General features: G+C 39.6%; 1 non-coding gene across 1 annotated transcript; it reads right to left on the minus strand.

Annotated features, from left to right (window-relative positions):
• Positions 1-14,989: 14,989 nt before the first annotated feature.
• On the minus strand, positions 14,990-15,073 carry LOC125533442 (small nucleolar RNA SNORD36). The gene has a single exon (XR_007294313.2). It is a non-coding gene; the product is annotated as a small nucleolar RNA SNORD36 (small nucleolar RNA).
• Positions 15,074-15,348: the final 275 nt, after the last annotated feature.

Here is a 15,348-nt window from a genome sequence, read left to right on the forward strand (position 1 = left end):
TATTGATAACAGACTCCGAAATCTAATTCATGCTTCTTAAGTTACTAAAGCGTGTATATATTACCAATTGCTTCTGTAGGTGCAAGAAATCACAATTTAATTAGCAAAGTGAACAAATAACGTATCCATCCATACAGATACACGCTACATTTGCAATCCTACCTTGTTTCAAAAAACATTTGCAATCCTAGCTACATGCATCCAACTTTGTTAGCTAGGAGTGCCCTAGCTGCTGCGACAGCATAAGCACACTGCAGCTCACCAGGATGGTGGGTGGAAGGCGAGAGGGACCTGGTGACAGTGGAAAGCATAGCTGCTCTAGCTCATGGTGATCTCCCCTGAGCAATATTCGACATTGATCCAAAGTAATAGTTAGTGAATGGAAACACTAAACATGACCTAGGAGCCTGTTGGGATCTCATGTAGGCTTTGAGGGAACTTAATGGAGAATTTTATAGGCAGACCAGACATGTGGTGAAGCCCACTACGCACCTAGGGTCATTTTGACCTTTGCAGGTAAGAGAATGGGGATGTCTTACCTTCAATCTAGCAGCCACCAACACAAGTGACGAAAATCTGATTGGCCTCCTTTCGAGAAGAAGAGAAAACCAACAGAGGAAGTTTGCAGGAAGGGCTTGAAACCAAGGGAACTCCTCCCAAAGGTTGTGACGATTCAGATCCACTACCTTGTCTCCTTCAAGTTGTGATTCCACATCAATCTACTCCTACCTCTCAACCTGAGCCTGATGTTCCAGCATCTTTACATATACTACCCCTGTGTACATGTAAATTTTACCTTCAACGGCTAACAATATGGTGGAAGAGTCTCTAACCAACATTATACTCTTGACATAATTATTGGTGGACAGACAAACATTTACCCAAGTAGACAGCTTGCCACCAATTTTCATTTTACTTACATACTCCGAAATCTAATTCATGCTTCATTAGTTACTAAAGTAGGTAAAGATTACATATTGTTTTTGTTGTTTCAAGAAATCATACTCCTTCGTTCACTTATACAAGGCCATTATGGAATATACATTTTGCATCTATACAAAGCCACCAACAGTAATCAAGGAAAAATTAATGACATGTTCTCGTACTAACAATCATTTTAATACTTGCATGCATGCAGTCATATAGTCCACTACTTCCTCACTCAGTTTCCTTGCATGCATTCGGCGTATTAATGATCTGAGTAAATGAAAAGAAAAACTGACTTGCAAATCAGACATTAAATTGTACATTGATACCTATAATTTATATTTGTGGCCTTGTATATAAAAATGGAGGAAGTATTCTAATTAAGCAAAGTGAACAAAAAAGGTGTTCATCCATAAAGATACATCCGGCTAGGTTGATTTTCAATATGGCATGGAAGTCTTCTGTTACGCTGTTGGTAGTGCTGTTGTAGAACCGCCATGTGCCACGGGTAGCATCACCCGGGCTTCTGGGCACGGCATAACGGACAACTCGGGCACCTGGATCACCAGGGTGGTACCTGTCAGAACTGGTGTCTTGTTCATGCAGGTGATCTCAAAGCCCGGGCAGACGCAGTCTATGCTGATGGCGAAAGGGTAGAGGACGTTGATGACGCTGCAGCTTGCCTAACATTGTGGCCTCGGGCAGTGGCAAAGCTGCCCAAAAATTATTGGGTGGGCCAGATAGTGCAAACAGTGATATCAAAATAAAAACAATTGCATTATTGTTGGATAAACTCCATGTAAAACTCCTTTTTGCTCCAACCCAGGGTGGGCCATGGCCCTTTGAGCCTTTCCATAGCTCCGCCCGTGGCCTCGGGGTGAGGCTCTCCATGGCGACCGCGATTGCTGCAAGAAACAATGCAAGGAGCAACAAGGATGCCGTCGATATCACTCCTTTGTTTCTAAACACCAATTTGCATTGCTAGGTTGCCTTACTTGGCTACTGGCTACTTAAGTAGGAGTAGCGTTTTAGTCATTGTTAATTACAAAAAGTTTCCTGTGGCTGTGCCATCTCCATCTCAATGCAAAACCATGGAAGCAATAATGCCACAGCAATATGAGACATACTTCGCGAACCACATTTTGTTTTCTGTGAAATTTTTTATTGCCTATTGTAGCATATAGGAAAAGGAAGATTATAGACTTCTCCATGAACTCCTCAAGTCCTCGGCATCGAATATTGAACTGGCTGGAGCCATACAAAATGTGTTTCTCGATCTACGCTAGCTCATTTGTCCTGTCTTGTCTCCACTGAGACAATCGATCCAATGGATGCACCACCCAAATTTAACTAGCATGGCTTGCAAGCAAACGATATGATTATTTCCTCTGTGAACGAGGTTGGATCATGACCGACCAACTACATGCAAATAGGTTGTAGTTGTTAATTCGATCCAACAGGGCTAAGTCACTCTGTCCGAGAGAAGAAACGAGCACTATTATGCCGAAAGGGTAGGGGACCTTGATGCCGCCGCAGCTCGCCTGTCATTCTGGCCTCAGGGTGAGGCTCTCGCTCTCCACCGGCGACCGCTATTCCTGCTAGAAACAATGTAGGCAGCAGCAAGGATGCCGTCGACATCACTCACTCCTTTGTTTCTCAAAACCACAATTTGCATTTGCTAGGTTGCCTTGCTCTTGGCTACTGGCTAGTTAAGTAGTACTAGCTTTTAGTCATTGTTAATTACAGAAAGTTTGCTGTGGGTGTGCCATCTCCATCTCAATGCAAAACCATGGAAGCAATAATGCCATAACAATATGAGACTTCTCCATCAACTAGTCATCGGCATATAATATCGGACGGGCAAGTGGTATCTCAAGCTACATTAGCTCATTTGTCCGGACTTGTCTCTACTGAGACAATCGATCCAATGGATGCACCATCCAATTTAACTAGCATAGCTCGCAAGCAAACGATAGGATTATTTACTCTGAGAACGAGGCTGGATCATGCCAGCCAACTGCTTGCAATGGGGTGTACTATCTCCATTGGGTTTATTAGGCTCTATCATATTTTGGCCTAAAGTTTAACTACAGTTTTAACTACAAAATGTAAACTATATGTCACAAACATTATACCGAGAGTAATCTCTTTCGAGCATCCAACAATATACTCTTTGTCGCATATACTATATTTTGTTAGTCATATAGATGGTCAGAATTTGATCTAATATATATATATATATATATATATATATATATATATATATATATATATATATATATATATATATATATATATATATATATGAGAGAGAGGGGGGGGGGTAATAAACTCAGGCGGAGGTAATAGTTGTTAATTCAATCCAACGGGGCTGGTCACTCTGTCCGAGAGATGAGCATGACAGGTCTTACCAGCTGGGACATGATAATTCCCAAGTGCAGGGAATCATCGTAGCAATTCCCAAAGGTGAAAGTGATAAGTATGGAGTGGCGAACCCATAAGGAGCTAAAGGTAAGATCAATATTCTCTCCAGCCCTATCTGCCACTGATACGACTCTACGTACACCGAGCGTTTGCTTCCAACTAGAAACGAGAAATAAAACTACGTTGTGGGTATGAAGAGGATAACTTTGCATGATATCGGAGAGCTAAAATATCTAAGTAGGTGTTGTTATCATAAAGTTAGAATATATTACTAAATATTATAAATAGCGAGTGTGGGATAATGATGGGTCGGTGTGCGGAATTGTCCTAGGCAATTGTTAACAAGACCGATAGTCGTCATTGCAATTTCATATGAGGGAGAGGCATAAGCTAGCATACTTAACTACTAAAGATCATTAAGGTAAAACCTAACCATAGCATTAAAGCATTAAATCCCCTTTATCCCATACGCAACAACCCCCTTACTCGGGTTTATGCTTCTGCCACTCAAGCAACCCACTATAAGCGAATCATGAACGTATTGCAACACCCGAGAGCGGGAATCCCTCACGCTTGTGCGACACGGAGGGCACAATAGGACAGCACCAAATAAAACATACAACTTGTATGAATCTAGATCATCAATCAACCCATAGACAAAGGAAATCTACTCAAAACATCATAGGATGGAAACACATCATTGGATCATAATATGTGGCATAAAACACCATGTTCAAGTAGGGATTACAGCGGGGTGTGGGAGAGTGGACCGCGTAAAATAGATGAGGATGGTGATGATGATGGTGATGTTGATGAAGACGATCACCGCGCCGATGATTCCCCTCCCGATGGCACTCCGGCGCCACCGAGAGAGTGGAGGAGAGGTTCTCTCCCTTGTGCTTCCTCCTCCATGGCCTTCCCATGGATGGGGAGAGGTTCTCCCTCTGGTCCTTGGCCTTCATGGTGATGATGGCCCCTCCGGGATCCTCCTCCATAGCCTCCGGTGATGTTGGCCCCCTCCGGCAGGGTGCTAGAGAGGGCCTAGATTGATTTCCCGTGGCTACAGAGGCTTGCGGCGGCGGAACTTACAATCTAGGTTATTTTCTGGAGGTTTGGGCATTTATAGGAGAGGTTGGCGTCGAGAACAAGTCAGGGGGCCCCACAGGAAGTCCACGAGGCATAGGGGCGCGCCCCCACCCTCATGGGGCCCACGAGACTCCCCTTCGGTAGATTTTTGTTCCAGTATTTTTATATTTTCCAGAAAAATTCTCCGTTGATTTTCATCGCATTCCGAGAACTTTTATTTCTGCACAAAAACAACACCACGGTAGTTCTGCTGAAGACAACGTCACTCCAGGTTAATTCTAATCAAATCATACCAAAATCATATAAAACTATTGTAAACATGGCATGAATACTTCATAAATTATAGATACGTTGGAGACGTATCAGCATCCCCAAGCTTAATTCCTGCTCATCCTCGAGTAGGTAAATGATAAAAGAAATAATTTATGAAGTGTGAATGCTAGCAAGTGCATAAATTTGATCAATGATAGTTCCAATCATTTTTTGTACATCATTATATATCACAACAGTAGCTCAACTCATAAAACTTCTCATGATCAAGTAACAAGCTATTCACATATTAAAGTATAGATCATAAACTTTCTTGAGAACTAACAAACCGTGCTCTTAGTCATCAAACAATTGCAATTCATCTTATTTTCGGGAAGAGTCTATGTAAGAGCTTTGATTCAGCAAACCCCACATACGCAACTATCATTTAATATTTCACAATTGCTAATACTCATGTGATATTAATGGGTTCAAAGTTTTAATCGGACACAGAGAAAGATAGGGGCTTATAGTTTCGCCTCCCAACCTTTTACCTCAAGGGTAATGTCAACAATAATAATTTATGAAAACCTACATCCAAGTGGATATATCTATCCGAATCGCTCCAACACAAAGTGCTTGCCAAAGGAAAAAGTGTAAAAAGGAAAGGTGATGACACCGATACTCTTGTATTAAGGGTAGAAGGTAAAAGTAAAAGATAGGCCCTTCGTAGAGGGAAGCAGAGGTTGTCATGCGCTTTTATGGTTGAATGCACAAAATCTTAATGCAAAATAACGTCACTTTATATTGCCACTTGTGATATGGACCTTTATTATGTAGTCCGTTGCTTTTATTTCTTCCACATCACAAGATCGTATAAAGCTAATTTTCTCCACACTAATAGATCATACATATTTAGAGAACAATTTTTATTGCTTGCAACAATGACAACTTACTTGAAGGATCTTACTCAATCCATAGGTAGATATGGTGGACTCTAATGGCAAAAGTGGGTTTAAGGATATTCGGAAGCACAAGTAGTATCTCTACTTGGTGCAAAGAATTTGGCTAGCATGAGGGGGAAAGGCAAGCTCAACATGTTGGATGATCCAAGACAATATAACGTTTCAAATATAGGAAAACACAACCCATTAAGTTGTCTTCCTTGTCCAACATCAACCTTTTAGCATGTCATATTTTAATGAGTGCTCACAATTGCAAAAGATGTCCAAGATAGTATATTTATATGTGAAATCTCTCTTCCTTTAATATTCTTTCATGAATTGTTCAAGTGACCAATTCTTGCGTTTGCTAAGTTTCAATAAGTTTACTACCTATACTTATTATATGTGAAGTCATTAATCCCCATGTTATAAGCATATGAAACGTATATAAATTCAGATTTATGATATTCAATTCATTCAACCATTTACTCATAGGATATATATGAAGCGCGCGAGTAAATGACAAACTACTCCAAAAAGATATAAGTGAAGAACGCCGAGTAGTCAAATAATTAGCTAGCCATGGGAGGATTCTTTTTCACTCAAGATTTAAGATCCAATGATTTTATTCCAACAGCAAGTAAAATTTAAAATACGCTCCAAGCAAAACACATATCATGTGAGAATAATAATATAGCTCCAAGTAAGGTATACCGATAGTTTTTGAAGATGAAAGAGGGGATGCCTTCTGGGCATCCGCAAGCTTAGGCGCTTGAGTCTTTCTTGAATATTACCTTGGTGTGCCTTGGGCATCCCCAAGCTTACGGTCTTCCCACAACTTATTCTCCTCATATCGATATCTCACCCAAAGTTTGAAAACTTCAATCACACAAAATTTAGCGGAACTTCATGAGATAGGTTAGTATGATAAAGAATAAATCATTCATTTTGGTACTGTCAAAGACAAGGTTCATAATTTTCCTCACATAATTCCTACTGTACCATATCATTTCTATAATTTATATTGAGAAATATAAGCCATAGAAACTAGAAAACAACCAAACTATGCAATGAAAACAAAATCTATCAGAAACAGAATAGTCTGTAATGATCTGAACACAAACCATACTTTTGCTACTCCAAAAATTATGAAATAAATTGTTGGACGTGAGGAATTTGTCTATTGATCTTATGAAAAAAATAATCAACTCAATCACACTCTTCTGTAAAAAATGAAAGCTAATCTCGTGAGCGCAAAGTTTCTGTTTTTTACAGCAAGATCACATTAACTTTCACCCAAGTCTTTCCAAAGGTCTTACTTGGCACTTTATTGAAACAAAAGCTATAAAACATGATTACCATAGTATCTTAATCATGTAAACACACAAAAACAGTAAGGGTGAATATTGGGTTGTCTCCCAACAAGCGCTTTTTAATGCCTTTTAGCTAGGCATGATGATTTCAATGATGCTCACATAAAAGATAAGAATTGAAACATAAAGAAAGCATCATGAAGAATATGACTAGCATATTCAAATATAACACACTTCCTATGCCTATAGATTTTGTGAGCACATAATTTATAGGAATAAGAATCAACTAGCATAGGAAGGAAAAACAAGTATAACTTCAAAACTTCAAGCATTTAGAGAGGAAACTTGATATTATTGCAACTCCTACAAACATGTATTCCTCCCTCATAATAATTTTCAGTAGCATCATGAATGAGTTCAACAATATAACCATCACATAAAGCATTCTTTTCATGATCTACGGGCATAATTTTTTTACTACTCTCCACATAAGCAAAATTCTCCTCATTCAGAATAGTGGAAGCAAACTTCTTCTAAATCCACTTTAGATGATAGTATTATTCATACTTCAAAAGATATAAGTGAAGTTCATGGAGCATTCTACAATTAATATAGACTAACCAATATCCAAGCTCAAAATATATAAGTGAAGCACACGAAGCATTCTATAAAACCATACTCAAAAGATTTAAGTGAAGCACAAAGAGCAATTCTATAAGATCATACTTAAAAGATATAAGTGAAGCACATGAAGTATTCTATAAATAAATAAAGGGCTATCTCATACTATCATGGTTCTTAAAGGAAAAACAAAAACACAAAGGACACAAATTATGTGAACAAAACAAAAACCGAGGTATACCGATAATTGTTGAAGAAGAAAGATGGGATGCCAACCGGGGCATCCCCAAGCTTAGATGCTTGAGTATCCTTGAAATATTTAATTGGGGTTCCTTGGGTATCCCCAAGCTTGAGCTCTTGCCTCTCTTTATTCTTCTCATATGATAGCTCCTCGATCTTCGAACACTTCACCCACACAAAACTTTAACAAAAACTTTGTGAGATCCGTTAGTGTAATAAAGCAAATCACTACCTTTAGGTACTGTTCAGAACTTATTCCAATTTCATATTAGAACTATATCTACTGTATTCCAACTTCACATTGTTCATACCCCCCGATACTACCCATAGATTCATCAAAATAAGCGAACAACTCATCGAAAATAGAATCTGTCAAAAACAGGATAGTCTGTAGTAATCTGGAAGTTTAGTAAACTTCTGTAACTCCAAAAAATTCTAAAAAAATATTAACCATTTTAATTTTTTTTACAGAAGTAATGTGCAAAAAGTTTCAGGCCCATTTGACTTTTCAGTAAAAAATGTAAAATCATACGCTACAGCCAAAGTTTCTGTTTTTGTACTGTACATAGTAAACAAGCAATCTAATCATCCTAAAACCAAGGCTTGGCACATTATTTTTATAATACAATGGATTTATACAAGGGGATAATTATTTTCAGAGAAGCTTCCATGAAATTTTTTACATTGTTTCCATGAGCATGAACACAAGTGCTCAAGGTCGACCCTCATTTCTTCAATGCATAATCTTCCAATCACTTCTCTTATTGAAAAACTTTGTAGGCATGAGAGGCAAGTAATTTTTTGTATTTTTTATTTAAAAAAATTGTATGTTTCATCCACAACTAAACAGAAACAAAGAGGAAAAACAAAATCTACTTAGTGAAGAAAGCAAACAAGCACACACGAGAATATCAACCCCACGCTATTACTCCCTGGCAACGGCGCCAGAAAAGAGCATGATAATCCCCAAGTGCAGGGAATTATCCTAGCAATTCCCAAAAGTGGAAGTGATAAGTATGGAGTGTCGAACCTAGAAGGAGCTAAAGGTAAGATCAATATTCTCTCAAGCCCTATCTTCCACTGATATAAAAGTAGGTGTTGTTATCATAAAGTTAGAATATATTACTAAATATTATAAATAGCGAGTGTGAAATAATGATGGGTTGGTGTGCGGAATTGTCCTAGGCAATTGTTAACAAGACCGATAGTCGTCATCGCAATTTCATATGAGGGAGAGCCATAAGCTAACATACTTTCTCTTCTTGGATCATATGCACTTATGATTGGAACTCTAGCAAGCATCCACAACTACTAAATATCATTAAGGTAAAACCCAACCATAGCATTAAAGCATCAAATCCCTTTATCCCATACGCAACAACCCCCTTACTTGGGTTTATGCTTCTGTCACTCAAGAAACCCACTATAAGCGAATCATGAACGTATTGCAACACCCGACAGCGGCAATCCCTCACGCTTGTGCGACTTGGAGGGCACAATAGGACAGCACCAAAATAAAACATACGACTCGTACCAATCTAGATCATCAATCAACCCATAGACAAAGGAAATCTACTCAAAACATCATAGGATGGCAAGACATTATTGGATCATAATATGTGGCATAAAGCACCATGTTCAAGTAAGGATTACAGCGGGGTGCCGGAGAGTGGACCGCGTAAAAGAGATGAGGATGGTGATGATTATGGTGATGTTGATGAAGACGGTCACCGCGACAATGATTCCCCTCCCGATGGCACTCCGGCGCCACCGAGAGAGAGGAGGAGAGGTTCTCCCTTTGGTCCTTGGCCTTCATGGTGATGATGGCCCCTCCGGGATCCTCCTCCATAGCCTCCAGTGATGTTCGCCCCCTCCGGCAGGGTGCCAGAGAGGGCCTAGATTGATTTCTTGTGGCTACAGAGGCTTGCGGCAGCGGAACTTCCGATCTAGGTTATTTTCTGGAGGTTTGGGCATTTATAGGAGTGGTTGGCGTCGAGAACAAGTCAAGGGGCCCCACGGGATGTCCGCGAGGCATAGGGGCACGCCCCCCACCCTCGTGGGGCCCACGGGACTCCCCTCTAGTAGATTTTTGTTCTAGTATTTTTATATTTTCCAGAAAAATTCTCCGTTGATTTTCATCGCATTCCGAGAACTTTTATTTCTGCACAAAAACACCATCACGGTAGTTCTTCTGAAAACAGCGTCAGTCCGGGTTAGTTCTAATCAAATCATACCAAAATCATATAAAATTATTGTAAACATGGCATGAATATTGCATAAATTATAGATACGTTGGGAGACGTATCAGGACGCCACTCTACCTATCAGCCTTGGCCTGTTTTTCCAGCAGCTTGCACAGTACGCCTGTGTATAGGTAAAATTTACCTTCATCGGCTAACAATATGTTGGGAGAGTCCCTTGCTAACATTATGCTTTCAGAAGTATTGGTGGACAAACAAAAATTAATTTATCCAAGTAGACAACTTCCCACCAATTTCATCTGTTATTGATAACAGACTCTGAAATCTAATTCATGCTTCCTATAAGTTACTAAAGCGTGTATATATTACCAATTGCTTTTGTAGGTGCAAGAAACCATAATTTAATTAGCAAAGTGAACAAAGAACGTATCCATCCATACAGATACACGCTACATTTGCAATCCTACCTTGTTTTAAAAAACATATGCAATCCTTGCTAGCCATGTTTTTTTAGAAAAAGAAGAGGACCTCCGGCCTCTGCATCTGGACAATGCATGCAACCACTTTATTAATTATTCGCACAAGACCTTATAAAGTCATACAACAGTAAGACTAAAGTCACCGTCCAGGCAACATCTGTCGCTTCTCCTATCCAGTTGATGTAGGGATGCTGATAGTCTGGGCCTAACTGACCTCGCAACCAAACCTAACATCTAAGACCTGAGGTCCCAACCAGGACGCCTGCCGGATACGGGGCACCCACTAGTCAGGCACACTCCTCAACCAGGACGCCTGCCGGGTATGAAGCCGCCGCAGCCACCAATCCATCTTCAGTGATGTACTGTCGCATCTACCTTGCCCGGTCTAGCTGTCGTCGGCGCCACCACGACGCCAGACAACACCACTGCTACCTCTTGAGCATGCATTGGTTTTGCCTTGAAGAGGAAAGGGTGATGCAACAAAGCAGCGTAAGTATTTCCCCCAGTTTTTGAGAACCAAGATATCAATCCAGTAGGAGACCACGTGCGAGTCACCTCGTACCTACACAAAAAAATAAGAACCTCACAACCAACGCGATAAAGGGGTTGTCAATCCCTTCACGGCCACTTGCAAGAGTGAGATCTGATAGAGATAATAATAATAAGATAAATATTTTTGGTATTTTTATGATATAAGTTGAAAGTAAAGATTACGAAATAAAATAGATTGGAAACTTATATGATGGAAAATAGACCCCGGGGCCATAGGTTTCACTAGTGGCTTCTCTCAAGATAGCATAAGTATTACGGTGGGTGAACAAATTACTGTCAAGCAATTGATAGAATTGAGCATAGTTATGAGAATATCTAGGTATGATCATGTATATAGGCATCACGTCCGTGACAAGTAGACCGACTCCTACCTGCATCTACTACTATTACTCCACACATCGACCACTATCCAGCATGCATCTAGAGTATTAAGTTCATAAGAATGGAGTAACGCCTTAAGCAAGATGACATGATGTAGATGGATAAACTCATGCAATATGATATAAACCCCATATTTTTATTCTTGATGGAAACAATACAATACGTGTCGTTTCCCCTACTGTCACTGGGATCGAGCACCGCAAGATTGAACCCAAAACTAAGCACTTCTCCCATTGCAAGAAAGATCAATCTAGTAGGCCAAACCAAACTGATAATTCGAAGAGATTTGCAAAGATAACCAATCATACATAAAAGAATTAAGGGAAGATTCAAATATTGTTCATAGATAATCTTGATCATAAACCAACAATTCATCGGATCTCGACAAACACACCGCAAAAGAAGATTACATCGAATAGATCTCTAAGAGAATCGAGGAGAACTTTGTATTGAGATCCAAAGAGAGAGAGAAGAAGCAATCTAGCTAATAACTATGGACCCGAAGGTCTAAGGTAAACTACTCACACATCATCAGAGGGGCCATGGAGTTGATGTAGAGGCCCTCCGTGATCAATGCCCCTCCGGCGGAGCTCCGGAAAAGGCCCCAAGATGGGATCTCTTGGGTACAGAAGGTTGCGGCGGTGGAAATAGGGTTTCATGGTGCTCCTGGATGTTTTCGGGGTATGTGAACATATATAGGAGGAAGAAGTAGGTCAGTTGAGCCATGAGGGGCCCACGAGGGGGAGGTCGCGCCCAGGGGGGGTAGGCGTGCCCCCTACCTCGTGGCCACCTCGTTGGTTGCTTGATGTCCACTCCAAGTTCTCTGGATCACGTTTGTTCCAAAAATCACTCTCCCGAAGGTTTCATTCCGTTTGGACTCCGTTTGATATTCCTTTTCTGTGATACACTAAAATAGGAAAAAAACAATTTGCACTGGGCCTTGGGTTAATAGGTTAGTCCCAAAAATAATATAAAAGTGTGAAATAAAGCCCATTAACATCCAAAACAGATAATATAATAGCATGGAACAATCAAAAATTATAGATACATTGGAGACGTATTAGCATCCCCAAGCTTAATTCATACTCGTCCTCGAGTAGGTAAATGATAAAAACAGAATTTTTGATGTAGAATGCTTTCTAGAATATTCTTCAATGTATTTTTCTCTATTGTGGCATGAATGTTCAGATCCGAAAGATTCAAGATAAAAGTTTATTGTTGACATAAAAATAGTAATACTCCAAGTATGCTAATCAAGCAATTATGTCTTATCAAACAAAATAGCCAAAGAAAACTTATCTCTACAAAGTTTTATAGTTTGGCCATGCTTCATTTTCGTCACACAAAATGCTCTCATCATGCACAACCCCGATGACAAGCCAAGCAATTGTTTCATACTTAGCCTTTTCAAACTCTTTCAAATTTTACGCAATATATGAGCACGAGCCATGGACATAGCACTATGGGTGGAATAGAATATGATTATTGAGGTTGTGTGAGAAGACAAAAAGGGAAAGTCTCACATTGACGCGACTAACCAATGGGCTATGGAGATGCCCACCAATTGATGTCAATGCAAGGAGTAGGGATTGCCATGCAACAGATGCACTAGAGCTATAAATATATGAATGCTCATCAAAGAAACTAAGTGAGTGTGCATCCAACTCGCTGCACTACAAGAAATATGTCAACTTGTGACCCTCACTATTGGTCTCTGAAAGGTCATTGATTTTCATTTGCGACCTTTTTTGACCAAAAACAGAAGGTCAAAAGCTGGCGGTCGTAAACTGAAATTAACGACCTTCTTTGTGAGAAGGTCGTGGAATTCCACGACCAAAACAAAAGGTCGTTGATCCTATGACCTTCTGTTTTGGTCACTAGCTCTGTGCCCAGGCCACGTCGGATCCGACATGGCAAACTGACGTGGCAAAATTGCGACCAAATGAAAAGATCGTTGATAAGATTCAGCCCGGTCCAATTCGACACTTTACATGGGCCGAGCCCAACAATTCAGCCTATTTGTGTTTTTTTTCTCATATTAATTTTGGTCGGGTAGATGGGCCAAGCCCAACATTTCAGCCTTGTTATTTTTGGGCCTAGGCCTTTTTGTTTTCTTGGCCTTCACCTTTTCACAATTGATTTTTAAGTGATTTTATTCATTTTCCCGAATTGTTTGATTTGTGGCGTTTTTAGGGCCCAAATAGTATTTGTTTCATTTCTAATGTATCAGCAATTAATGATCCGATCCTCAAAAAACAATAAATAATCAACATTTCCAATATTCCAATCACACAAATTTTCACAAATGGCAACCAAAATGAGTATATTATATATATTACAATCATGCGATAGTTCACATCATCTAGTAATTTACAACACCCAGGAAGTGCAAACACCCAGGAACATCAAGGAACATCTCTAAAGTAAACACCGAGGAACACCCAGGAATAAACACACAGGAACATAAAACACCTAGGAAGATAAAACTAGCCACAAAGATGAAGTGTTCCCTTCTTCGAACTTCTTTAGCCTAGAGATCCTATAGAAGAGAGGAAATTATGTTATCATGGCTGCCAATGAAAGCAATATCTTCCAACAAAGAACAACTAGGAAAAGAACAACTAGGAAAAGAATAATGAACAGAATAATAAATAGATACACAAGCAGCTAGGAGCATGGATAACAGTAGTATACTGCTGCTGAGGCATTAGTATGGATAACAGAATAATGAAGTATGGATAACAGTAGCAACACTAGTATACTGCTGCTGAGGCATTAGTATAATGAACAGAACATCCTGAAGTATACTGCTGCTGCTGAAGTATACAGTTGCTGCTGCTGAGTTTGTATCAGTTTGCATCAGTTTACAAATCTTATAGAATAATTTGTTTATGCTAGGAATGCATCAGTTTGTACAATACTAGAAAGGGCAAATAAAACAACATAATTGCATAGGGCAAATAAAATGTTTTAACCTGCTGTTGTTCTACACTTCAACATGGATAACAAATATAACAACGATGGTTGGCGTCATCCTTGCGTTGGCTAGTTAAAACTAAGAGCAGCAGAGCAGATATGTGTATTACGCAGACAAACATGGGTGCTCCTGTTGGGTTGCAACATGAAAGAGCCAGGTTTTTATTACTGCTAAAAATACTTAGCAACCACAACAAATTATGATCAAAGGAATGGCAACGAATCTAAGGGTTTATTTTTGGCAAAATATCCAAGGTTGAGAAATGCAAAAATGCAAAAAACGCCGATCTACTATAGTTGTTTAACCATCACCACACTAACAAACATGTGTTCAAGAGAGTCGTTTGATCCAAAGAATTGAAGACAAATAAACAAAATAGAAATGTTTCAATTCTATTCAGAAGTATAGTCCAAGCTATATCTGACTTATGATGAAATGCATAGGTCCAGCGAATGACTACACAGCAGCAACTACTTCAGACATTGGCTAGAGAAATGCTTATATTTTTTATTCTTCAACGACGCAAAAAGAAATGACAACCCAGCACCAACAACAACAGACTCTCACCCAACTAATATACTAGAACTAGATCAACCAAGCATCAGTTTTAAAAAGCTTGGTTTAAGATACTTCAACGACGTAAAATCTCAGTAGCATCTCCTTGTAACATGATATGCTCAGCTGCAAACGAATCACATGCAACTCCTCTACTTTATATCACACCAACACACAGAGCTGCATCTCTAGATGAGGAACAAAAAAACGTTGATGGCATGCTAAGCATCAGTTTTAAAAATATCAATTTTAGATCATCAAAGACCAGAAAGGCCGCATCGGTCTAAATGTTTCACATCCTCTACCCAGCACAACATCATCATCGTCACGGAAATTCCCTAAACAGTAAGCTATCCACAAAAACATAGTGACCCACATCACCAATGAGCTACTGTGAGC

Source organism: Triticum urartu, chromosome 3A, assembly GCF_056163025.1.
Source record: "Triticum urartu cultivar PI428250 chromosome 3A, HENAU_Tu73, whole genome shotgun sequence".
In the NCBI taxonomy this organism is placed as follows: domain Eukaryota; kingdom Viridiplantae; phylum Streptophyta; class Magnoliopsida; order Poales; family Poaceae; genus Triticum; species Triticum urartu.